Source organism: Pseudorca crassidens, chromosome 7, assembly GCF_039906515.1.
Source record: "Pseudorca crassidens isolate mPseCra1 chromosome 7, mPseCra1.hap1, whole genome shotgun sequence".
Lineage (NCBI taxonomy): Eukaryota > Metazoa > Chordata > Mammalia > Artiodactyla > Delphinidae > Pseudorca > Pseudorca crassidens.
The window spans coordinates 80,891,146-80,918,345 of record NC_090302.1 but is presented as its reverse complement, the minus strand read 5'-3'; the positions used below and the strand labels follow the sequence as shown (position 1 = coordinate 80,918,345).

The 27,200-nt window shown below is 45.2% G+C and overlaps 1 protein-coding gene across 7 annotated transcripts in view; it reads left to right on the top strand.

Moving 5' to 3' along the window:
• Nucleotides 1–27,200, top strand: part of FAM219A (family with sequence similarity 219 member A) — a 55,060-nt gene that overhangs the window by 1,018 nt on the left and 26,842 nt on the right. The gene's annotated exons all lie outside the window — the stretch shown is intronic.

Sequence of the window (27,200 nt, the reverse complement as noted above, 5' to 3'; positions counted from 1 at the left end):
GCTCGGTGGCGAGATGGAGAATCCGGAGCGCACATGAGAGCTGGGGAACCGGCAGGAGAGGGGGCGGGGCCGCACTGGAGCCGCCTGTGCCCACCGGTTCGGAAGAGCCTCCAGCATCCTAGGCCTACGTGCTTGGAGTCCTTGCTGGGCGCCGATCCTGCCTCCTGTCCGCGGTCCCGGAGTCAGGGAAGAATGATGTCATCGCTGCCGGCGCGGAGGGGATGGAAGGGGGAGGGCGATGCACGGAGGCCGGCCTAGGGGAGACCATACCCATTGGCCACCGTCCCGGGGCGTCTACCTGACTGGCTTGCACATCCGCTGGGCGAGAGACGCCGAGGCCTGGCGGCGGCGTCTTTCCAACTGGGAGAAGGAAAGGGAGAAGGGAGGGAGTGCCCGGCTCTGTTCGCTTTGCTTTTCCTTCTCCTTTCCCCCTTGGAGCCCAGATGGGAGCTGGAAGGAGGCAAGGCAGGCCAGGAACCTGAAGGTGTGGATGCCCTATTCTATGAGCTCAGCTAGAGCTGAGCAGAGCTCTCCAGGTCTTGAAGCTCTGGGGTTCCCTAACCCTCTTCCCTCTGTGTTAAGCGGAGGTGAGGAACAGGTTCTACCCTTGGGACCCCCGCCCCTGGCTGACAGATGTGCTTTGTGGCTTTCTGAGCAAGTAATCTCTCCATTACAGCAGCCAAGACAGACCTTGGCAGGGACCCATGACCAACTCTAAGCCACACCTTTTGGGGGATGGTAGAGACAATCATCAGAGGCCACCTAGCTGGAGATGTGTCTTTTTTCCCCTTTTGTGACTACTTAGTTCTAGAAGCCCAAACAGAGAAGCTTTACAGAAGTGTAATATTAAACTGGGGAGAGAGATGCTGCTGGACTTTTTTCCTAGCCTGATGCCATCATTGGGTTATTTGAGGGCCAGAAAATCCTGGTTGAGAAGTCTGTCCCATGAACTTGAAGAACTTTGGGCTGGGCTAAGAGAACACTCCTTTCTGAATTATCTTTCCAGCCAACCTGGCTTGTCAAACTAGATTGCCCTTCCAGTTGTACGTATCTAATCAAGAATCAAAAGGGAGGGCAGATGAAGGAGAAGGTCCAAGTGAATGAGAAGAAAGCAATGAGTTGGTTCTTGCCTCCCATCTGGGGTTCCTAAGGAGAGAGGCAATAGCTGTCCATGGAGAGGGGAGAAGGAAGGGGTCACCAGGTTCTCTCAGCTGTCCCTGATGCCTCTGTTTTTGCCTGAAGTTTTCAACGATGGTTTGAGTGAGTAGTGTCCTCAGAAGACTCCTGGGCTGCTTCTGATCTGTGTGGCTCTGAAGTAGAAGTGCTTACGGCAAGGAGGCACTTATCAGAAAAGCTGTGACCGCCTTCAGACCCTTTTCTTGAAGGCTAAAGGAACCCTTCTCTGCAAGACGATACTTTGTTGAGGTTGAATGAGAGCCTTATGGAAGTAGCAATACAGTCATCTGCCATTTGGGGGTCATAGCCATTGCCCTGCAGATCTCTGCCTCTCCACCACTGTTCCCAGGTCAAAGTCTAGAGGATCCCCAGAGCTCCTTAAATGCTCTTTGTATTATTGAGACCAGCAGAATCTTGTGTGGAGTTTCCCCAAGAGTCTTCATTTCGGGGCATAAGGAATCAAGGTGGCATACTGCAGAAGAGAAGGGCAAAGTGGCCCTTTAGGGGTGTTTGGGTAGACCTTAAAAACCAGGGTCTTGGGGCTTCCCTGGTGGCGCAGTGGTTGAGAGTCCACCTGCCAATGCAGAGGACACGGGTTCGTGCCCCGGTCCGGGAAGATCCCACATGCCGCGGAGCAGCTGGGCCCGTGAGCCATGGCCGCTGAGCCTGCGCATCCGGAGCCTGTGCTCTGCAACAGGAGAGGCCACAACAGTGAGAGGCCCGGGTACCGTAAAAACAAAAAACAAAAAACAAAAAACCAGGGTCTCAGACTCAGCTGTGACCTATTTCGTTTTTTGCCATTATTTATTAAGACCTCTAGGAAATCTCTCTTCTCTGGACTCAGTTTCCCAGTTATGAAATGAAGACAAACTATTTCTTTAAAGATTAAACAATAGCTCCTCACTCTTCCAAAGAATATCATAGTGACCTGATATCATTGATTCAGCAAATTCATTCACCAAATATTTATTGAGCATCAGCTCTGTTCCAGGTACTGTACTAGGTATTGGGGACACAGTGGTTAGCAACATAGGGACAGACATAGCCCTGCCTCCTGGAGCTCACAGTTTAGCAGAAGTTATTGTTCTTGCTCACCCTCTCAGTGTGAGTCCCTCTGAGGGCAGAGGCGGGGCTGTCTCCTTAAGCCCTAAGGGAAACAAGGCAATGCTTGTGTTGGTATCATTGCCCCTTTCTGGACCAAGCTGTACCGATAGTGGCCTGTCACATGGGCTTGATCATCAAATAACACTCTCCCACCCATAGTGGTTGGAAGAATCCAGAGGCCATTCCTTACTTGGAGAGATGAACTCTAGGTGGAAAACATCTTTTTTTAAATTTACTTGAAAGAGAAACTTGCACTTGAAAAGGAGGCCTAGGGGAGCGGCAGAAGCTAGGAGAGAAGGCACAGCCCGAAGATCTGGGTGTTTCCAAGGTGCTAATTTAAGCATAGTTCTCAGCTAGTGGGAGGAAGAGGAAGAGATCCCTGCTCTGTTGTTGCTGCTGCTGTTGCCACAGCTGCACGGAGCCTCCTGTCTGGGGTGGAGTTTGCCTGAAGGGAGTTGCCTCCCTACTTTCCTTATCACACCAATTATTTAATTGGCCTGGCTGCATCGCAGCAGCTGAACCAGGCCTGGGCCTATCCCTGAGAGCTCCCCAAGGTCTCTTTCTGTCTCCTTATGAAAGGAATGAGAGCTCCTCTGGGAGACCTAGTCCCTGGGTTCCACTCCTGCTGTGTCTATCTCCTACAATCCTGAGTGTTTCTGAGCACAGATTTTTGCAAAGACAGGGATAGGCGCACCTTGTATGTCAGTTCTATGGCCAAGCCACACACCTTACTGATCTAGGGAAGCTCCCAGCTGTCCAAGGCTCTCTGTTGAGCAATTGTGTTGAATTTGGGCTATTGTTTGTATGAGCAGCAGGGATAGGCTCTCTGGCCCTACTGTCTGTCTGCTGGGCTGGTTGGTACAGCCTCACAGTCTATGTCTTCTCTTTGGCTGTAACGGAGAGGAAGAGATTTGGTGGGGGAAAAAAAAAGCATATGGCACCGGACAGGGTCTCTATGCTCTTGAGAGAAATACTAGTCTGGCCTCACTGAAACCCAGGTTATCTGTTAACTCAGTTGTATAGTTCACGAGCATATGCTCAGTTCCAGGTACTTTACAGGTAAAGATACGTGAGATCTCTCCAGGGGGTGGCCAGGAGAAAGATGGGCTCAAATGGCTACAGGAAGGTTTTAGATACATGTTAGGGAAGAGTGGTGATCACTGTAGGGCATTCCTAGGAAAGAGTGTCACCTTGCTTGGGAGAAGATGAGGAAAGCTGAGGTTCTGACTCTTTGACCACGTAAGCTTGGAAAGGAATTTCAGACTCCTCCTGACTCCTTGCACTCAGGGATGGAGATGGTCAGGACATTAATTTAGTGAGTGGGTCATAGCAGCTCCTGAAAGTGGCAGAGGGAACATTGTAAAGCTAGCAAGAAGCCACTATGGAAAATTGACCTACATGTATTCTGTGGTCTGGGAGCCTTAAGTCATCTCCTTGTAGTAAAATGACTCTTCAGTTTAAGGGTGGATTCTCCTAATGGTCCATGTAACTCATGACCCAGTAGCATTTCTCAGGTTCTAGGAAGAGGCACACCATTCTCTCTCTTCCTATATTGCAAAGTGAGGATCAGGTTTGCTCAGGCCTCCAGCTCCTCCCTTAGTGCTCATCTCCTCAGTCAACAAACACTAAGAACCTACTTTCTGCTAACTGTTGTGCTGAGCTCGATACCACAGCCTCTTGCTCCAGGGATGGATATACACAGTCAAGACAGGGTGACGAGCACTGTAAGAAATAAGAACCAGGTCCAGCAGCGCCGAAGAAAAACAGTAAGGCCTTTCATCAAGTAGTCAGGGAAGGCTTCACAGAGGAGACATTGCTGAACTGGCTCTTAGAAGAGGACTAGAAACTTGGCAGACCAATAAGAGGAGGTGAGGACAAGAGTTCCAGGCAAAGGGCATAGAGGCAGAATCGAAAGGGTGCATTTGAATGAATAAAGTGTTATAGTTAAGGAAATAACATGATCAAATTTGAGTTTAGGACTATCATTCCAAGAGTGGTTGAGAGATTGGAAAAGGTGAGATTGGAGGTTGGAAAACTAATATGAAGGTGGGTATAATAATAATCTAGGCAAGAGATGACAAAGGCCTACACTAAAGCAGAAAGAGAGAGGGGACATATGTACAGAGACTAATAAAGTGGAATAGGCAGGATGTGGTACCTGTTTGGAGGTGGGGTGGAGAGGTAGGGAGTCCAGAATGACTCCCAGGTTTCTGGCATGTATGTCTGGATGGCAAGAGGTACCATCACCACCCCAGGAAATTTGAGGGGGTCTGTATACCTCTTGGCTTCAGGGACTGCTTATATGGGAGAAGGCTGCTGTTTTCCTTTGCTCTGCTTCTGAAGCCGCAGTCTTGGGGTTATTGAAAAACCGAAGAGCAGAGTGAAACTAGCCCCACAGCCTCAAAAGGATGCTAAGTGTGCTCATCTGCCAGTGAATACTTTTCTTCTGTAACCTGCTTTGATGAATGCAAGTGAATTGGTGGCAGTGAGGAGCCATGGTAGGTTGTCCCCCCACACCCCGCCCCCCGCCCCGCAGCACTTTGATAAAGGAAAAATAACATCCTTTGTTGGCTGAGAGAGTGTTTCTGTTGCAGTTTCTGGCCTTGCTTTTACCATCATTCTGGTCAAACCTATGGTTTTCTGGCTGATTGGTTGAGCTGGGCCCTTTCACTGATTTCTTCTAGAATGGATATATGAGTTACTGCTTTACTTGCAAGAGTCAGAATGGAAAAGGACATGTACCTCCCTTCTCTGAGACCAGCCTGGAAAGCTGCACTTGGTGTAGAAACAGCACCCAGGGTGCTATCTTCCAGGCAAGGTGTGCCAAGGGAGCAGGCTTCTGGGTTGAGATCGCTCGGGGGTGACTTGGCTTCTCAGACGCCCCAAGTGTAGCCGCTGCAGGGAGGCACATGGTACCAGGAGGCTACCTGACTCCATGTCAGCTGGGAGTCAAGCTGAGTCATTTCCAGCCCCCAACTGCCTGCTGCCCTTGACTGACTATAGCTCAGAGTGAACAGAGATGGGAAACAGAGCCTTTCTCACTTGAACCTGATTAGCTTCAGGGACCCTCCACCCTCCTTGTGAGGGCAGATGGAGCCTTGTGTCTGGAAAGGGGACATGGGAGACTCAGCTTCCTGGCTTAGCCGCTTCATGCTTTCCAGCAGACCCTGGGAGAACTGGTGCAGGGAGCCCCAGAGGAGGCAGGAAGCGGAGAATCAGGCTCAGGGCAGCTACCCAGAGGTGCTGGTTGAAGGAAACAAGAGGTGTGGCTCAGCAGGCTCGCAAGTCATTGTTCTCTTAGGAGACTCTGGTGGGAATCTGGCCGTCTGGGCGGAGAAAGGAAGGCAGGAAGCGGGCAGAGCTGGAGCCAGCTGTGGATCTGGCTCTGCTCTGGAGTTCAGAAATTGGCACATGACCCATCACCCTCGCTGCGGGGCAGCCGAGTGAATTCCTGGGCTCTAGGGAGTGAGGAGGTTGTCTAGGAAGAAGGCCCAGAGGGTCTGGGCTGGGGAACAGGTAGATGGGGGCTAGTAGGAGATCCCTCTGGATTTTACATTCTAGGAGCCAGTTCAAGCAAATATGAACTTGAATTTGTTGTTGTTATTCAGAGATGTCAAACTGAGGATCAGATGGTTGTGTTTCTTGAGGGTGAATTTTAAGTTTCTGTGATGATGATGATGTATGTGAGTGTGTACACAAGTAAGAGGGGACTAATGGCCATAAAGAATGTTCTCTGAATGACCATTCTAGCCCTGGGAAGTATTAAGTATGACAAGAAGCCACACCCAGGCAGAAATGAGCCCAGCTACTGTGGTTCTTGTCCTGGTTTTGCCTGTTTTCATCACCAGACTCTTGGCTGTCATAACCAAAGTCCACCCCATCTATCTATTTATAACAATACCTGAAGGGGTACTTTAACTAAGTTTTAGTGAATTAACTGCACCCAAACTATGGAGTGAGAACCATATATATTTTACTATGTAGTTAACTTAAACATAATTATGTACAAGCTATAAATGATTTATAGTTCCCATATTAATTCCCAATTTTATCCTTATAAAGGAATTAGTGAAGCTCTCAATCAAGCATGGTTCAGACCAGCATTTCCTATAGTATATTCTTAGGAATATTCGTCCTTTGAGATACTTTATGGGGGGAAAAAAGTACCTATAGACAAATTCCTTTGGGAAACCCTATAACTCCATCCTATCACAATGTTTACTAGCATTTTAAAGACTGAGAAGCCCTGCAATAAAGAAATCTTTCCAGCTTTGTTTAATCCAGTGTTTCTCAAACTTACAGAACTATGGAACCTTTTTTCATGTTACATCTATTAACGTCTTACAGAACCATTGTGTTTCATGCAATACTCTTTGGGAAACCCTGACTTAGAAATTAGTCTCTCTTCTGATCAGGTCTAGATTTCTATTCTTCCCAGCTCTTTTGAGCCTATTTTATAACCCACGCCATTTTGCCCTTTGCTAGTTTCTAATGGGATGTTCCTGCTTTGTGTCAGGGTCTGAACTTGTTGCCATCAGTAGGAAGTTCTTAGTGAACTTTGGCAGGTGCAGAAGCAAATATTTTTGCTTCTGACCAAACGAGGTCAGGTGCTTCGTTTTTCTCAAGACAATGCTAAGGGGGGTTTACTTCCCAAGTCCCTCTACTAAACACTGCTTTGGTGAAATCAGCATTTTCACCATTAACTTTTCTTTTTTTTTTTTTTGACAGCTTCATTGAGATGTAATTCATATACTGTACACTTTACCCATTTCGTATTTTACTTTTAATCCTGGTATGGCTGCTTCATGCCTCAGTTCTATTCACCCCTTATGCCAATGCCCATTGATCAGTAATGGCTGCCTGGAGCACATGTTAAGGTAGATCCTGAGGCTGAGTCCTGGTTCAATGAGAAACAATGACATGGTTGAGTTTCCATGTCTGCCATAGTCTTCAGTGGGGGAAACATCAGTTCTAGGCTTCTGCTTGCCATCCTTGCAGCCCTGAATCATCAGAGTTATCCTAGGCAAAGAACACAGGAAAAGAAGTCTCTTGGAGATGTTAGCCAGCTTAGCAATCTGTTTCACTGGGGTTTGGAGTCTTAGGATATGGTTCTTTAAGAAATGAATGGAGAAAACTGAACTTTCCTCCCCTGATTTTCAGCGTGGGTTTTTGAAGTATTGACTTGATATAAAGTAAATAATCCTTTGGAAACAGGCCATGTAAGAGGGAAGAACCTTGACTCTGCTGAGCAGATAAGAGGGGAAAAGAGGCAGATTCATAAAGAGATCTCATAAATATCTCATAAGGTGTTGGCCATGCTTAAGATGAAACTATAAGCCCTTGGCTAAAGGAGCAAGAAGAAGGAGTAGGCTACAAGAGGAGATCCTTAAGCCAGCAGTTCCTGGAGAGGAAAAGGCCCTACCGTGGGCTATACAGCCTTAGCACTCTTTTTCCCAGGCTAAACGCTTTGCTTTTTCCTTCCACCATTTTCCTAGAGTCTGGTTTCCAAATCCCTAGTCATCCTGGCTGCTCTAGTGGGTACTTTTGAGTTTCTCACCCCTGGAAGTAGACACAGCCCTCTCCATGTGATCTGACCAGTACAGATTACGGTGGGGCTGCCACTATCCAAAATATTGATATTGTACATCCATTATCATCAGTCGAGGTTTCATGATCATATTTAGTAGCTGTACATATTGTTATATGGAACTCAGGACACATATGAAATAGGATAGCCCTTTGCCTTAGCAATGTAGAATCAAAGCAAGAACCTGGAGTGACATCTTGGTCTAGGCTGGCTGCTAATACAGGTAAGAGTCCACTGGGGCTAGTGAGGTGATGGTTTCATATTTAGTGGAAACTCTACCACATGTGTGTAATGTGACTCTTATTTTCAGAGATGTAGCTGGCTGAATTCAGCAATGTGGAATTTAAATAGGAATCAGGCTAAGGCTGTGTGAGTGGGTAGACTACGGCAGACCTTCAAAGAGAGCTAGTGCTTATGTGGACAGATGCTTAATGGAAGTCTACTATGTGATACAGACACCAGACAATGTGCTATTAGGCTACATTAATAGAAATTTGGATTTCAGGTCCTAGGAGGTGATAGTCCTACTCTGCACTGGTCAGTGCCATCTAAAGTCCTGCATTTTGTGCTGATGTCATTATTCAAAAGATGGAAGGACTAGAATGATGAAAGAGTCAAAACCATGTCCTGTGAGAATAGTTGGAAAAACTGAGGCTGTTCAGCCTGCAAAAACAAAACAAAACAAAATAAAAACAACAACAGTCTTAGAAAAAACATTTTAAGGTTTTCAAATGCCTAAAGGACTGGAGCTAAGAAAGGAAAGATGGTTAGACTTCATATTATCTGTGGCTTCACAGGGAGGAACCAGGGCAGTTAGGTGGGAGTGTGGACATGCTTCTATCTTTGGACTCCATTGCCTCTCGTTTCCTGTGGTAGCAGTTCCTAAACTGGGCCAAAGGCCAGGCACCTAGAAGACCCATTGCTCTTTGCAAAATGCCACAGTCTTTGTAAAGCAGGAGCTAGGAACAACATTCTAGCAATAAACATGGCTCTGTTAAGTATGTGCAATATAAACATGCCCCAAAAAATTCATTGTGGGGGCTTCCCTGGTGGCGCAGTGGTTGAGAGTCCGCCTGCTGATGCAGGGGACACGGGTTCGTGCCCCGGTCCAGGAAGATCCCACATGCTGCGGAGCGGCTGGGCCCGTGAGCCATGGCCACTGAGCCTGTGCATCCGGAGGCTGTGCTCCGCAACGGGAGAGGCCACAACAGTGAGAGGCCCGCGTACCGGAAAAAAAAAAAAAATTCATTGTGGAACTTAGTATGAGCAATACTTTGCTAGTTTTCTGTTAGTATGTGTTTGCTAATCTTTCCTATTTTTCAAGGCCAATCACAAAAATGCCCCATTCTTCATGCATCCTTTCTTCTCCTTCACTAAGGTGTGAACTCTCCATTCTACCTGTCCTGTGACCTTAATACATTGTCTCTGTGTGAAGTTTATGGATGCAGTTGTCTTATCCTTATCTTAAATTTCTTTCCAAGGTAGATGCAAAGATGTTTCCAATACCTGAATTCCACCTTGTGCAATAGATTGGGAAAATAATTTTTGCCTATTTTACAGATATGCAAGCAGAATTCCACAAAGATAAATAGGCTTGGCCATTGTCCAGCTGGAGGTTGGCATGGCCTAGACTAAAACCCAGGTATCCTGATTCCCAAGCCCATGATATTTCCCTCACAATCTGGGACTTAATTTCAGTTCTTCTGCATCAACTTAAATTTCTCCACTGGCTTTTGAGGCATCTACACTAGGTGTTTGCCCTTCCAGGTGGCCATACGTTCTACCATTCATGCCAACTTTCTTCCTGGTAGGTCCAGCCAGGCCCTTCACCTCTTCTCACCTATTGGCATCTTGAGGCCTCCTCTTAACTATTCTCTCCCCTCTTCTTCTCTGCCTATTCCACTCCTACCCATTCTTCAAAGGTCCATATAAACTCCCCTTCTCCAGGAAGCCTTCTCTGACTATCCTAGTGAGTTCTCAACCAAGCCCAAAAGCCTCTATAACCTGTGGCATATAACTTGATACATATGATATCCTGATTTGGAGTGTCCACTTTGATGTGTTGTGTTGTAAGTCTCATCACCCCAACTCCTCTTTTAACTCCTTGGCAGATAGCTTCTGCTCCCAAAGCTCACAGTCTGACAAAGAAGAAACTTGCTCTCATGAAACAGAACTACAGAAGACTACAGCTGCATCCTTTAAAAATGAGAAAAAGAGGGGGGGGGGAGGTGATTCAAAGGAGGGGAGCAGAAGAGACCCATAGGGGGATGACTGGGCGGGAGTTCGTTAGCAGAGCAGAAGGTACATGTGGGGAATTGTGGGAGAGTCAGGGGGATACATGGATTGGGGCACTCATTTATTACTCAAAAAATATCTTTTGAGCATCTGATATATGCAAGACATTATACCAGACACAAGGAATAATATGATAAATAAAGCAAACATGGTCCCTGCCTTTATGAACTGGCAATCCAGTGGGAAAGAAAGATACTAAACAAATAAAGCACACAAACAAAATTACAATGACCAACTATGACAAGTGACAGAAAAGACATGAGAGAGAATAATAAAGCCTCCCATCTTAGATTGGGGATGTCAGGCAAGGCTCCTATGAGAAAGTGATGTTTGAGCTCAGACCACAGGGTGAGAAAGGACTTGAGTGCTCTGACAAGGAGGGACTTGCTCCTTGCTCCCAGAAGTGGGGTGGGGGCTCCCAGCTGAGTTTGCAGTCTGAGTCCCTTACAAACTGGCCTTTCTCCATCCTCTCCCTTTGCACCATGAGGTCAGCTTTCAGGAGAGAAAGACACAGGAGAACATGGGAGAGCCAATCCAGCCGCTCTCCTGTTGGTAGCACAGTCGATGATTGTGCTGCCCACTTTGTTGTGAGGCTGGAAAAGCTGTTAATAGAGTTGTGATGTGTAATATTTAGTGAGCAAAACACTTAGCTCTGCTGATGAAGAACTCCTACCTGGATCTTCCACCACTGGATGACTTGCACACATCCTCCTGGAGATGAAAAAATATATATATCTGGAGCTTAGAGGGAGGCAAGAGTGCCACCCTGGATGTCCTGTTCTTTGTGTGGCAGGCATGGGGTTCACGTTCTCCTTACCACAAAAACCAAATGCTACAAGCTGTTCTGTCCAGGAGCAGGCCTACTTCTGGTGGGAAAGCCAGCAGTCACATTGGCATGTAAATTGCAGCAGCTGGTGAGAGGGGCCTCCATTGGGCCTCCTGCAAATCCCAGAGGGGTTCCCTGAGGGTTTCAGCTTCCAGAAAGTCCTCTTTGCTCTCAGCGGGCCTGCTGCTTCCAGCCCTGGCTCAGAGATCATAAGCTTAGAGAAAGGCCAAGTGGTGATAATGATGTAGGGAGGTGGTGGTGGCTAGTAAGTAGTTTGGGGAAGAGGAGGGAAAATTACATGGAGTCAAGGAGGGAGACCAAATTGGGGGATGGTAGAAAACATTGGCACCAAATGGAACCAGTCAGCCCCCAGGGTTTGCTCATCTATCAGCCTGCTTATCAACTTCCTGATGGAACTTCATGTTTCAGATCCTTGTTCGCCAGGGGCTGAGCTACAGCAGCCAGGTAGTCTTAGGGAACTCTCATGAGGGGAATTGGTCTGAGTATCCTTGAGGCGGGTACAGAGATCAGGGAGAGCTAGTGAAGGACATGGGCCCCAGGGCAGGAGCTATGCACAGCCTTGGTAGGAAGTCAGCTGGGTCCATTCTAGCTGTAGCCCTTTTGTTATGACCTTTGGCCAGGCTCCTAATCTTTCAGACTGTTTATTTTATTTATTTATTTTATAAATAAAGAAGATCATGTACATGAAAATGAACTGCAAATTACTGTATCATTTCTGATCTAAAAATTGACAGTGATTAAGGGGTTGGTGATTTCCGTTTTTTGCATGTGATTCCCAAGGAGCTCTTACAGGAGAGGGTGAGAAGATGGTTTATTCTACTTATCACCAAATGAGAAGAGTCCTTGGCCTCCTTGACAGGGCCCTGATCAGGCCGGGCTAGAGATGGAAGTGCTCTGTGCTCCCATTGATTCCCAGAGGGGGTTCCATTGAGTGGGCCTGGGCTGGAGGAGGCCCTGCCCATCCCAGCCACGGCTATTGCAGAGTCCTGTTGGCGGGGTAGACCTTCCTGGAGAACCCCACTACTGAGGCTAGTGGAGGATGTCCTTCTGCTGTTTCCGCTCTCAAAGGCCAACTCTCAGGGCTCAAGAAACATTTGAACAAGTCCACGTTGCAACTACTCTTCCCACAGGTCTGTGGGCTAGAGAAGGAGGCAGTTTCCTGTCTGCAGACCTTCTTCAAAATTTTAAAACATTTTGTCATGGAAAATTTCAAACACATATAGAGAAAAAAGTAAAGTGAACCACTCAACTTATATAACTATCAACCTAGGGCTAATCTTATTTCACCTGTACCCATCCACTGGATTACTCTGAATAATTATTTCATCTATAGTCCTCTATCTCCCGTATTTCTGCAAAGTGGTAATTAAATCTCAAGGTCTGATCAGATTTTTTTTTTTTTTTTTTTTGCGGTACGCGGGCCTCTCACTGTTGTGGCCTCTCCCGTTGCGGAGCACAGGCTCCGGACGTGCAGGCCCAGCGGCCATGGCTCACAGGCCCAGCAGCTCTGCAGCATGTGGGATCTTGCCGGACCGGGGCACGAACCTGTGTCCCCTGCATCGGCAGGCGGACTCTCAACCACTGCGCCACCAGTGAAGCCCCTGATCAGATTTTGATTCAACATTTTTGTGAAGGATCCTTCCAAGGTGGTGCTTTGTATTTCCTATTGCATCATGTCAGGAGGCACAGGACACATGGTTGTCCTACTTTTTGTGTTGTTCAGATTGATTAGTTGTGTAGTTAGCCTGATCCCTCCATCAGCCTTTCACATAATGCTTTTAGCAGCCATTGATGGCTATCGCCTCAGTCCATTCTTTCTTTTTTTCTAAATTTATTTTTATTCAAGTATAGTTAATTTATAATGTTTTAATTTCTGCTGTACAGCAAAGTGATTCAGATATATATATACTTTTTCAAATTCTTTTCCATTATGGTTTACTGCACGATATTGAATATAGTTCCTTGTGCTATACAGTAGGACCTTGTTGTTTATCCATTCTATATAAAATAGTTTGCATCTGCTAATCCCAAACTCCTAATCCATCCCTCCCCCACCTCTCCTCCCCTTTGGCAACCACAAGTCTGTTCTCTGTCTGTGACTCAGTCCATTATTTCATCAGGAGTTTCCTTCAAATTTGGACAAGAGAGAACCCCTGTCAATTCTCTGCCTTTGTCCCCAGAGATATTACAGATATCACTAGCCCTTTCTTTCTTTCTTTTTTTTTTTTTTGCGGTATGCGGGCCTCTCACTGTTGTGGCCTCTCCCGTTGCGGAGCACAGGCTCTGGACACAGGCTCAGCGGCCATGGCTCACGGGCCCAGCCACTCTGCGGCATATGGGACGAACCCGTGTCCCCTGCATCGGCAGGTGGACTCTCAACCACTGTGCCACCAGGGAAGCCCAGCCCTTTCCTTTTTAGGTACACTTTTTCTACCACTGCCCTTACCCTATTCCATCATTTCCTTCCTTATCAACCCAAGATGGCCCTAGGATGTCTTTAGACCACATGTACCCAACCCGCTTCAGAGTGGACCTGGGTTCTGAGGGGAGGGTCCTTACTTGGAGTGTGTTCTCACTGAGGCAGCACTGTCTTTCCTCATGAAGCTCCTAGGTCTGAGCTCTGTGAATCCTGTGAGGGCCACACTTGGCCATGCTGGAGAGTAGACGCAGTTCCAGTCTCTTCCTCCCCTGGGAGATTGTTCAGCAGGAGCTGGGTTGATTTTACCTTCCCAGGGATTTCTGAGCAGCCTTCTTCTATGCTGAGGAGGGTCTTTCTCACTTGTTTCCTGAACTTCCTGCCCCAGCCTGGGCCCTGGCAGGCACCCAAGCCTGGTTTCCTGTTTAGCCCGACTGTGGGCCGGGAGAGGCAGGAGGAGGGGTTGGATGGGCAGCTCCAGCACTCTTAGGCCCTTTCTCTTTCCAACCAAGTTCAAAAACTTCTGAGGGCTAGAACATGACCACCACCTTCTGGGACTTCTAGCATTCCTGTGCTGCCTAGTGTCTTCACTCCCAGTGTCTCTCCTCACACAGGAGAGACTGGAAAGACTTTGCACTTCTAAGTGTGTATATGCCCCAAGCAAACACTGCAAGCCCCACGGGTACAGTGAGCCCGCTAACCAGAAAGGCACACAGAACTTGAGAGCTGCTTCCTGCCAACCTGAAGCCACCCCTGGGCCCTGCCCCCGCCCCCAGGAGTGCTGCACCGCCACCACCCAGCCTAATAGCTATTAGTGCCTTAGTCATTTTGTCCAATGCAAAGGAGCATCTGATAGTGCAGGGAAGCTGAGAATTGGAAGCTGGCTACGCAGCAGCCAGAAAACATTAGCTTTGTAGTGACAGCCCATTTACCCAGTATAGAATTTCTGATGAGTCTCACAGCCCTGGTTGCCCCATTCACATTCTTCCTGTCTAGTTCTTCCTTGGGCAGTGAGGATCTAGAGGGACTCATTCTGTCTTGGGAAGAGACCTGCTGCAGAGTCCTTCTTTGCTCCTTTCTCCCGGATGGCTGCAGCAGGAATTGTGTAAAGCCCTATCCTTTTCATCCCCATGAAAGGAAATATCACAGGAAAGCATTGCCAGGTAGCAAGGATGTCCAATACAGCACGTTACATCTTAACAACTTCCCCCTTGTTCTTACTATGAAGACTCAAATCTTTAACATGGCCTGCAAGGCCTTGTGTGGTCTGGCTCCTGCCTTCCTCTCCAGCTGATCTCATACCCCATGACCGCACCCAACCTCACTGGCTTTTCCTCCTGCCTGAAATGCCTTTCCTGCACCTTCTGCCTTTTTTTTTGGTTACTCTTACACATCCTTCAGATCTTAGCTCAGCTATAATTTCATCACAGAGGGCTTCTCTTGACCTCTAGACTTGGTCAATGACCTTCTCCTTATTTCACTTTTTACACTTATAACTTTACATTTGTTTGTATGATTATTCTGTTCACATGGGTCCTTATGAAGACCAAGTTTCATGAAGGCAGAGATCATATCTATTTTTATTTCCCTTTATATCTCCTGTGCCTCACAGTTTTCCTTAACATATAGTAAACATTCACTAGATATCTGTTGAATGAAAGGCTGAATGAACAAATGAATGAATAAATAAATGGAGTCAATCTTCTCTCTTTTATTTGGTAACGCCATGTCATATCTGACTATCATATTCAATCATATACACCCTACAGATTGGTGTCCTGCTTTTTATGAGGACTGTGTGTCTGCTACCAGACAGACACTTAATTTCATCCTTTCAACAGTATGAAGAAGGAATACCCTTAATCTTCAGAGAAGGCAAGTGAAACCCAAAGTCACACAGTTAATTCATGGCAAAGCCGTGTTTCAAGCCCAGGTGTGTGGAGTCAAAGCCCATGCTCTTAACCATAACACTACACTGCCCCCTTTTGGCAGTTTGGAGAGTTGTCACTGAGCACCTTCTGTCACTGGGACCTGGTTAATTTCAAGCCTAAACCCATACTTTTGGAACTTAAAGCCCCAAGAAGCCATAATCCAGTTCCAACCCTCCTGCTTTTGGGCCAGACTGTGGAAGGACATAGGGATGGGAATTTAAGCTGGTCTTCCCAGTGTCCCGGGGTACAGGTGTCTTAAGGTCTGTCTCCTATCTGTTTTCCATGTGCTCTTTGTAGCCTCCAGGGCTTAATGCAGTGTCCTGTTTTGGAGAGCTGAAGGGCAGCTGTTGAAATGGCCTGATTGGCCACGTCCTGGGAAGTAAAGCATGGCCTGATTAAGATCCTAGGAAAGGTCACTGAGAGGCGGAGAGCTTGTCTCTTTGTGATTTAGTCACTAAAGATAGAGCTCTGGAAATTGGCTTCAAAGCTTTCCTGGGAAATTCAGACTCAGTAAGGGGGCAATACCTCTTGCTGCTGATGAGAAAATCTCAAGTTAGTTAGTATCCCAAGCTCCCTTTGGTGGCCAAGGAAATTGGGACTGATGAATACTTTAGACTAGATGGAAACCAAGTAAATGAGGAGAGAACAACATAAAACAAAAAAGAGCTACCATTTGCTATAGGTGTCAGGCATTCTGCAAAGTGTTTTATATAGGGCTGGCCAAAAAGTTTGTTTGGGTTTTTCCATGACATCTTACTTATGAAAAACCCAAATGAACCAACCCAATACATACATTATTTCATTTAATTCTAACACTGGCCTGGAAAGTAAAGGGATATTAAGAAAGGTAACTTGCCAAAGCTCATACAGCCAGCTGGCCTTACAACCATATAATCGAGGTCTTCTGACTTCAAAACCTGAGTATCTCCTATACCCCTTTGGTGAAAATGTACATTATCACAGCCTCTCTGGAAAGAAAACTGGCAACATAATGTGTGCATGCCCACTGACCCCCTCAGCAGTTCTACTTCTAGGAATGTATTAAACTGAAGAAATAGACAAGTGTATAAAGACTCCCCCCCTCCAAGTTACTATAATAGTTACAAATAAATATATATAATATTATAACATTATAGTAGTTATAATAGCTGCAACATTATAATAGTGAGGGGGGAAAAGAAAAGAAAGCAAACAACATAAATCTCCATCAGTGGGGGCTGATTAAATAAATCATGGTACATCTACCCCACAGCATACATGCAGGCCAGCCTTGTGAAAGAGGAGGTAAGATCTAACATGGATTGGCATGAAAAGATGTTCAAGATATATATTTTTATTTTGGTAAAATGCATATAACATAAAAGTTAACATTTTCACATACATTTGGAATATGGATGATCTGATTCATCTATGTTTAAATTTATAAATACAATTATACATTTTAAAAGTCTAAAAATATACAATAAACTGGTAACAGTTCTGACTTAACAGGAGAACTTTCACATTCTTCTATGTATTTGAATTTGTTATAACAAACCAACGTTATTTTTTCTCTAATCATTTTTTCCCCATCTTAGGAAACAAATGGTGAAAAATCATTTTCTTTCTACTGTATCATGCCTACCCAGGAGATTAGCTCTTGCCTCATAATTCCCACATTCTCCAATCAGGTATGCATACCAACAAATTGGTGAGATAAATTGGCTATGGAAATGCTGCCAGATACCTATATGCCACTTGTCTGGCCAATCTTGTCCCTGCTGGGCACCTCCATCTTTCACTTCCATACTTGACTCATTTCTTTTCACTTCCTTCTCAAGTTCTGCAGAACCCTCAGGATTTGGGAGGCTGGGCATTTCTTTGGGAAGAGAAAGCCATCCACATTGATCAGATACATTCCTGTCTCTTATCTCCTGTTTAGATATGTGCAGTCTCACCTTCACCATAAAAGAGAAGCATGGGGACAAAATTACTCTCACATCCCCCAAGATAAAGACATGATCACTGATGTGTCAACTTTCTGAGTGGTTCTCTTTGGCTTCTGGCCTTCCTCCCATTAGTGTTGCCGCTCATTGTGTTGTGGTTTTCAGTATGGCCTTTTTATGTGGTAAAGTAGGAAAGGGGTCAGGAAACTTGGGATGAAGCCCTTGCTAGGGGACTTAAGGGAAGCTGCTCAGCGTTACATGGTATCAGCTTTTTTTTCTATCAAATTGGGATAAATAATAGACACCGGATTTTTAGGGCAGTGAAAATATTATGTGTGATACCATAGTGATGGGTACATGTCATTTTACATTTGTTCAAACCCATAGAATGTACAACACCAAGAGTGAAACATAATGTAAACTATGGATTTTGGGTGATTATGATATATCAATAGAGGTTCATCAATTGTAACAAATGTACAGACATACCTCAGAGATATTGTGGGTTTGGTTCCAGACCACTGCAATAAAGCAAAGGTTGCAATAAAGTGAGTTACACAGTTTTTTTTTGATTTCCAGTGCATATAAAAGTTATGTTTACACTACTCTGTAGTCTGTTAAGTGTGCAATACCATTATGTCTTAAAAAAAACAATTTGCATACTTTAGTTAAGAATACTTTATTGCTAAAAAATGCTAACCACCATCTGAGCCTTCAGCAAGTCGTAAGATTTTTGCTGGTGGAGGATTTGCTTTGATGTTGGTGGCTACTGACTGATCCGGGTGGTGGCTACTGAAGGTTGGGGTGACTGTGGAAGTTTCTTAAAATAAGACCACAAAGAATTTGCTGCATTGATGGACTCTTCCTTTCATGAAAAATTTCTCCAAAGCATGCAATGCTGTTTGATAATATTTTACCCACAGTAGAACTTCTTTCAAGATTGGAATTAATCTTCTCAAGTCCTGCCACTGCTTTATCAACTAAGTTTATGTAACATTCTAAGTTCTTTATTATGTCAACAATCTTCACAGCATCTTCACCCGGAGTAGATTTCATCTCAAGAAACCACTTTCTTTGCTCATCCATAAGAAGCACCTCCTCATCCATTAAAGCTTTACCATGAGATTGCAGCAATTCCGTCATATCTTCAAGTCCCACTTCTAATTCTAGTTCTCTTGTTATTTCCTCCACATCTGCAGTTACTTTGTCCACTGAAGTCTTGAACCCCTCAAAGTCATCCATGAGGGTTGGAATCGGCTTCTTCCAAACTCCTGTTAATATTGATATTTTTACCTCTTCCTATGAATCAAATGTTCTTAATGGCATCTAGAATGGTTAATCCTTTCTAGAAGATTTCAACTGACTTTGTACAGATTCATCAGAGGAATCACTCTCTATGGCAACTGTAGCCTTACAAAATGTATTTCTTAAATAATAAGACTTGAAAGTCAAAAGTACTCCTTGAGGTCTTCCCTGGTGGTGCAGTGGTTGAGAGCCCGCCTGCCAATGCAGGGGACACAGGTTCGTGCCCCAGTCCGGGAAGATCCCACATGCTGCGGAACAGCTGGGCCCGTGAGCCATGGCTGCTGAGCCTGCACGTCTGGAGCCTGTGCTCCACAACGGGAGAGGCCACAACAGTGAGAGGCCCATGTACTGAAGAAAAAAAAAATTACTCCTTGATCCATGGACTGCAGAATGGATGTTGTGTTAGCAGGCATGAAAACAACGTTAATTTCATTGTAATACATCTCCATCAGAGAGCTCTTGGGTGACCAGGTAGAATGTCAATGAGCAGTACTTTTCTTCTTTTTTTTTTTTTGCCACACCATGCGGCTTGTGGGATTTTAGTTCCCTGACCAAGGATTGAACCCTGAGCTGTTGGCAGTGAGAGCACAGAGCCCTAACCACTGGACCACCAGGGAATTCCTGAGCAGTAATATTCTGAAAGGAACCTTTTTTCCTAAGTAGTAGGTCTCAACAGTGGGCTGAAAATATTCAGTAAACCATGTTGTAAACAGATGTGCTGGCATCCAGTTTTTGTTGTTCCATTTATAGAGCACAGGCAGAGTAGATTTAGCATAATTCTTTTTTTTTTTTTTTCCGCAGTACGTGTGCCTCTCACTGCTGTGGCCTCTCCCACTGTGGAGCACAGGCTCCGGACGTGCAGGCTCAGCGGCCATGGCCCACGGGCCCAGCCGCTCCACGGCACGCAGGATCTTCCTGGACCGGGGCACGAACCCGTGTCCCCCGCATCGGCAGGCGGACTCCCAACCACTGCGCCACCAGGGAAGCCCAATTTAGCATAATTCTTAAGGGCGCTTGGATTTTCAGAATGGTAAATGAGCACTGGCTTCAACTTAAAGTCACCAGCTGCATTAGCCCCTAACAGGAGAGTCAGCCTGTCCTATGAAGTTTTGAAGCCAAGCATTGACTTCTCTTTAGCTATGAAAGTCCTAGATGGCATCTTCTTCCAATATGACTGTTACATTTACATTGAAAATCTGTTGTTTAGTGTAGCCACCTTCATTAATTATCTTAGCTAGATCTTCTGGATGCTTTACTGCAGCTTCTACATCAGCACTTGCTGCTTCACCTTGCACTTTTATGTTCTAGAGATGGCTTCTTCCCTTAAACCTCATGAACCAGCCTCTGCTAACTTCAAACATTTCTTCTGCAGCTTCTTCACCTCTCTCAGCCTTCACAGAATTGAAAAGAGTTAGGGCCTTGCTCTGGACTAGGCTTTGGCTTAAGGGAATGTTGTGGTTGGTTTAATCTTCTATCCATACCACTAAAGCTTTCTTCATATCATCAATAAGGCTGTTTCAGTTTCCTATCATTTTTGTGTTCACTGGAGTAGCACTTTTAATTTCCTTCAAGAACTTTTTCTTTGCATTCACAACTTGCCTAACTGTTTGGGGCAAGAGGCCTAGTTTTCAGCCTATCTTGGCTTTTGACAACCTTCCTCACTAAGCTTAATCTTTTCCAGTTTTTCAGTTAAAGTGAGAGACATCCGATTTTTCCTTCCACTTGAACACTTAGAGGTCATTGTAGGGTTATTAATTGGCCTAATTTCATATTATTATAACTCAGGGAATAGGGAGGCCTGAGGAAAGGGAAAGAGATGGGAATGGCCAGTTGGTGGAGCAGTCAGAGTACATACTACATTTATTAAGTTCATGATCTTATATAGGTATAGTTTGTGGTGCCCCAAAACAATTACATTAATAACGTTAAAGATCACTAATCACAGATCACCATAATAAATATAATAATAACGAAAATGTTTGAAGTACTGTGAGAATTACCAAAATGTGATACAGAGACATGAAGTGAACAAATGCTGTTGGAAAAATGGTGCCAATAGACTGGCTTGATGCAAGGTTACCACATACCTTCAATTTGTAAAAAATGCAATATCTGCGAAGCACAATAAAAGTGGTAAGCCTGTATCATGCTAGTGGGGATGTTGATAAAGGGGGAGACTGCATATGTGGGAGCAGGGGGTGTATGGGAAATCTCTGTACCTTCCCCTCAATTTTGCTGTGAACCTGAAACTGCTCTTAAAAAATATTAATAATAATAACAATAGAAAGATGCTGTTTTCTATCTCTTAGGATTGTCAGAGACTAAATGAGATAATATTTAGGGAAAAGCTTTGAAAGCATAAGTGCAATACAAACATAAAGATCTGTATTTTTCTGAATTTAACCTTTTCTGATTTGCATTATAAACCCTTAAGGCAAGAAGCATGTCTCTAAATCTGTTTGCTATGATATAGCAACTTAATAGGGAGATAGGAGAGATACTGAACAATCTGGAAAGGTCACTTCATTCTTAAACAACCTGAGGAAGGGGGAGGGCAGAGGAGAGTAGAGGCTCATTTTCTGTCTTAACTGCTTCTGTATTAATTTTCCCCATTGAACATGTATTACTTTTGTAAGTTATAGAAACCAATATAGTTTTGTTAGTGGCTTAAAATGATACACTAGTTAGGACTAGAGACAGAAATTGGAAGGCATCTGCATATAGGGCTGACAGCTGGAGCAAAGAGAACAAAGGATTTAGAAAGATGAGCAATTGGAGAAGCAATTGGATGAGCAATTGGAGAAGCAGCCAGATTGGCAAAACGTTGTTACAACTATTGAATGTCAGGTCAAGGAGTTTTTAAGTGATGGGAGCCATTGAAGGCTCTTGAACCAGGGAATACTGTAATCAGAGCAGTGTTTAATTCCCAGAAGAGTAATTTAAGAGCAATGCACAGGGTAAGTTGGAGGAAGGAGAGACACGTTGGGGTAATGAGTGGGTCATCACTGCAGTGGGCCTGGAATAAGATGATAAGGACCTGAAGCAGGACGTTGGCTGAGAGAAGGCTTAAAAAAAAAAAAAAAAGATAAATGTTAGATATTTTGAAGAAAGTGCTACCATAGGTTCATGATTAGCTTGCCAGAAAGATAAAGGGAAAAGAAGTGGGTCAAAATGACCCCATAGGCTGGTCAAAAAGAGACAGGAGCCAACTTGAAAGAGCTCCCAGTGGTCAAAGCTGGAACAATTTGAATAACAAAATAAATAACAGTTACATTGGATTATAACCACCCACAGGGACATAAATGTATATTAATCCATACTGATAAAAATAAATGATTGAATAAATAAATAAACTGGGGAGAAGGGACAAATCTTCCTTGCACAAGAATTCCAATTTTTATGTATAGAAAAGCTTATAAAAATTTAAAGTTTACATTTATTTATAGAAAGAATGAGGGAAATTTTAAAATTACCATTAGAACATCATAGTAATAATTGTTGCTAGCAGGATCCACTGATTGCTAAAAACTAGGGGATGAAACTTTAAGGAAAAACAAGATATTTGCATAGCCTATCAGAATCTCTCCCAAAATGTGTATTATTTACTGTGGTAGTTTTAACATATGTCCACAAATTCTTTGATCCTCCCCCCTCTAGGAAGTGGAACTTAATTCCCCTTCCCTTGAGTGTGGCCTGGACTTAGTGACTAGCTTACAACTAATAGAATACGGTCAGAATAAAAGAAAAATTGTAACTTTATAGTGGAGAAATCTGGCAAACACCACCCTAAGTGATTAGTTAACATCACTAGCAATAAGTCATGTTCCCTCTGATATGTTGTGATGAGGACACATCACTTACGTGGTATTCTTCCCAGAAACCCATAACCTCAGTCTAATCATGAGAAAACAGCAGACAAATCCAAATTGAGGGAACATTCTAGAAAATACCTGACCAGTATGCCTCAAAAGTCAAGGTCCTGAAAGTCAAGAAATGACTGAGAAACTCAGGTGACCATGGAGACATGTCGATGAAATGCAATATGGATCCTGGTACAGAAAAAGGGATATCAATGGAAAAACTGGAGAAATTGCATAGAGTCTGTAGTTTAGTGAATAGTATTGATTTGATCAATGTACCATGGTTCTGTAAGATGCTAACATTAGGAGAAGCTGGGTCAAGGGCATACAAGGACTCTCTGCACTGTCTTCATAACTCTTCTATAAATATAAAATTATTTCAAAATAAAAAAATTTTGAAATGACCGCTTATTTTTTGAGTTTAGTTTACTGGGAAAGTGGTTGTGTCATTAACAAAATAAAGATAGTTAAAAAAGGAAGAACTAGGCTTGGGGGAGGAGTATGACATCAGAAGTGGTAGGCAGTTAGAAGTGTGGGCCTGGAGCTTAGGAGAGCAGTCAGAGATAGAGATATAGATTTGAGAGTAGAACCCAGAGAGATATTACTTGAAATAATAAGTTTATGTTACTATTATATTTCCACATGCCAGGAGAGACCATGTAGAAAGAGAGCCAGTGGCCTTACTGAGAAGAACATCTATGTCCGGAGCATGAGAGGAGGAACCATTGGAAGGGTGGTCAAAACAGGGATAGAATGTTTTCATAAAAGCCAAGAGAAAACAGAATTTCTAGAAAGACCTGGTCAGCACTGCCCAATGATACTGAAAGGTGGTGGAAGATCACCTGAGAAAAGACCATTGGGTTTTAACTAGGAAGTCAGTGTCAGAGAGCAGGCATGGAGAGGTGGGGTGGTGGGGTGGGATAGATATAGGAATCAAACGGCTGGGACCCTGACAGTGAGAGAGCAGGCTCAGCCAGGCAGATGGACTTGTGTGGGTGACAAGAGGAAGAAGCCCCTGGAGGAGAGTGGGATACTCCAGGGCAGAGAGGCAGAAAGTGCTGGCCAGAGCAAGTGGGCCAGAGGGCTGGGGCCCAAAGCTCAAGGAGAGGAGAGGACCTTGACCGGAAGGAAGCCCCTGCCATCTCCTGGCTGCAGAACTCAGGCTAAAAGCTAGAAGCCCTGGACCAAGGACTGCTTTTTACCTTTCTGAGCTAGACGGCCATTCTCTTTCCCAAGACCCAGCTTATCCCCCGGGGGGCCTAGAAAGTCAGGCCAGACAAGAAATGAAGTAAACTGAACTTATTCATCTTCTCTTCAGCTTTTATCTGAGATGGAGAATAATCTGTGTTTTTTAATTAGGCATTAAATAGTATTACAGAATAATTTCTCTGAGGGTGTATGACTGCTTACCATGTGTTAGGGCCTGTGGTAAGCACTTTATATACATTATCCCATTTAATCCTTCCAACAACCCTGTGAGGTGTGTACTATTATTTTCCCCATGTTAAAGATGAAAAATAGGCCCAGAGATGTTAGAAATTTGATCAAGACCACACAGGTAAGTAAATGGAAGAGGCAGAACTTACCCATGATTTTAACCACTGCACTATACTGCTCTTATCAAGACTCACATGTGTGTGCACATGTACACACACACACACACACACACATACACACACACACACAAGAATCCAGGCTGTACGCCAGGAGGTTAACACAGGATATAGCTCTGGATGGTAGGATTGAGGGTGATGACTTTTTTCTTCTTCTTTTCTGCCTATCTGGACTTTTTACAATGACCATGAATTCCTCTTGAATTCAGAAAAAGAAAGAAATACTTTATTTTATTTATTTAAGTTTCGGTGCTCTTTGCCAAATTTCTGTAATGTCCATGATGGGAACAAAGCAAGTGCATTCTGCACAAGTGCAGACAAAGAAGACTCTACCTCTTCTGCAGCATACAGGCTCTGCAGTGACAGTACAGAGAATCTGGCATTTGTGTATGCGTGTGCATGTGTGAACTGAGTGTGTGCAGCAACCGCTGAGGTGAAGGGAGGAGCTGCTGAGCTGTCTGAGGATGTGTCACATGGAGAACTCTCTCCCTTCCCTATGGTCACCTTGTCCCTGAGCCAGGCTCGTTTAGTCCTGAGCTTCCACAGGGACTGGGAGATAGTTTTTCACACACACCGATATCCTCAAACTCACCTCTTGTTGAAAAGCTGGCCAGGGAGTCAGGCTGCTGGCGTGAAGCCCAGGCTGCAGCTATAGAGGGTGATTAGAGTCATTCTGGAACTACTTCAGGCCGTGTGGGTCATGGGTCCAAGCAGGCAGCTGGTATCAGGGGTGAGCAGAGAGGAGCCAGGGACATTTAAGTTCTGCATTAATTGGCAGGCAGGGCTGTTGTCCAGAGCCACCAAGGTCTTCAGGTGGAGGCAGTTCAGGACCCTGGATAGCTCCTAAAGGAGCCCAGTCCCGGGCTTCCCTGGTGGCACAGTGGTTAAGAATCCGCCTGCCAATGCAGGGAACACGGGTTCAAGCCCTGGTCCTGGAACATCCCACATGCCACGGAGCAACTAAGCCCGTGCACCGCACCACAACTACTGAGCCTGCTCTTTAGAGCCCGCAAGCCACAACTACTGAGCCTGTGCACCACAACTACTGAAGCCTGTGCACTTAGAGCCCATGCTCCGCAACAAGGGAAGCCACTGCAGTTAGAAGCCTGCGCACCACAATGAAGAGTAGCCCTGCTTGCCGCAAAAATAAATAAATAAATAAATAAATAAAGGAGCCCAGTCCCTGCCAGGTCTGCAAAGTCTAGGTGCCTCAGTCCTTAAGGCCCTTACCTATCTGATTTTGAATAGCTTTCCTGCGCACGTCTCTAGCTGTGAAAGGGGCCTGGCCTCTTCTCTTTCTAAGATTAGTCCTATGGATCTGGGGACTCCCCCTTATCCCCTCCAACCCCTGCCCCACCCCACACCCATACGCATCTATCCTGACTGAGCTCTCTGTTGAGGTCACCATCACTGTGAAAGTGAAATAAGCCTTCAAGACCACCATGTCATTTCCTGAGCTGTCCCTGGTCAGGATCTGCCATCCTGTTACCTCAGGGCTGTAGGACTCTGAGTGAGTAGGGATAGGGGGTGGGTGGTAAGAGTCTAGTGGAACAAGAAGTGTTAAAAGAGCCTTTGTCTATAATACCCCTGTACTCCCCTCTTCAATTTGAGAGTGGGGGGTATGAGGCAGGGGAAACTGAGGAGAAGCATTGAGCAGGTTTCAAGGCTTGAAGCCGGAACCTTTCACGAGCTGTCAGTGTACCTTCAGCCTGGCAGTGGGAGTACACTGAATTTAAAGACGTCTTCTTTTAGGGGAAGGGCATTGACATAAAGTCGGGGGGGCAGGTGTAGCAAGTAGAAGCAGAAATGAGACAGCCTGTCGCCCCAACCCTAGACATGCACATGGCCTCTAGGTAGAGGAGAGTTAAATTCGCACTATAAAGGGGTTCCCTTCCTCATTCCCCAAATCATTTAGAGGAGGGGTGTACGTGAGGAGTCTAGAAGGACAGAGGAATCATAATCATCTACTAGGGCCTGGATTTTCTAGTTGAAATTCCTCCTCTACCTCCAGGCCTCGTCCATGTCTAAATGAATCAGAGCCAGCAAATGAGGTTACTGTGCACTTTGATTGCCTGGGCTGGTGATTGAGGAGGGAAGGTAAGTCTGCCTGCATTGAGCCTGAGTGAAAACACTCAGGATCCAATCCCTTCCAACAGCGTTGCTCTGGGCCTTGTGCAAAGATCTCCTCCATTGCTTTCTCCACCTCTCATAGGCTCCTGGGTCCCTGATTGAAGGCAGTGTCTGAGCCCAAAGGCCATTACGTGCCTTATCCTCAGAGAACTTTCTGGTCAAAGAAGCAGGTGCTACAGCAATAGTGAAACCACCAGAGAACAGCTGCAGGCTCCCTCTCTTAGCACTAGCCAGTCATAATGGGACTGTGGAAGGCAGGGAGGAGAAAAGAACATTCAATGTTCCCTGAGGCCTGAGTGGACCTGTCAGAGTTTGGGCTAGGACTAGGGCTGCCCCAACCTCACCTGAAGAGGTGTAGCTGTCTAGTACTCCTGGAGATGGGAGCATTAACAATGTAGTAACTAGTTTATAGATGAAAAGATGCTCAGAGGATCTGGATCCTAGACCATCCCTCTTGCGCCTGAAAATAGTGTATTCCAGCTTCCAGGAGAGGCCCTTACTATGGTATTAAGCGCAAGCTTTTGACAAACAAGGAAGCCTGGAGAAGAAATGAGAACAGATGAGGTCTCTGCCAGATCCCAAGAGAGTTGTTTGCGTTGGTTTTTGTTCAAGTAGAGCAGGCCTAACCTCAGCCAGAGCTTGCTTTTGGCTGTTCTCTCAAGGTCAAAGGCGCCCCCATGTTTGCCTTCCTTACAGCGGATGCTCTGTAGTTATTGTTTTACTTAGGAGCAGTAATTATGTGACCACAAACCTTACTAAATTGAATACAATCCTGAGCATTTAGAAGAAGAAACAGTTCAGGACTCAGGGGAGGGAGCAGCCGGCTGGAAAGAAGGGCCCATGAATTCTAATCCCAGGGCTGCCGTCTGGCATTGACCTGGGACAACTCATTTACTCTCTGGCCTGGAGGCTCTTTCTAGAATCTCAGGGCCCAAATAAAAACAGATCTGGGAGCTCAGAGAGTGAAACGACCTGTCTAGACTCTCAGTGCAATTCACAGGCAAAACAGGA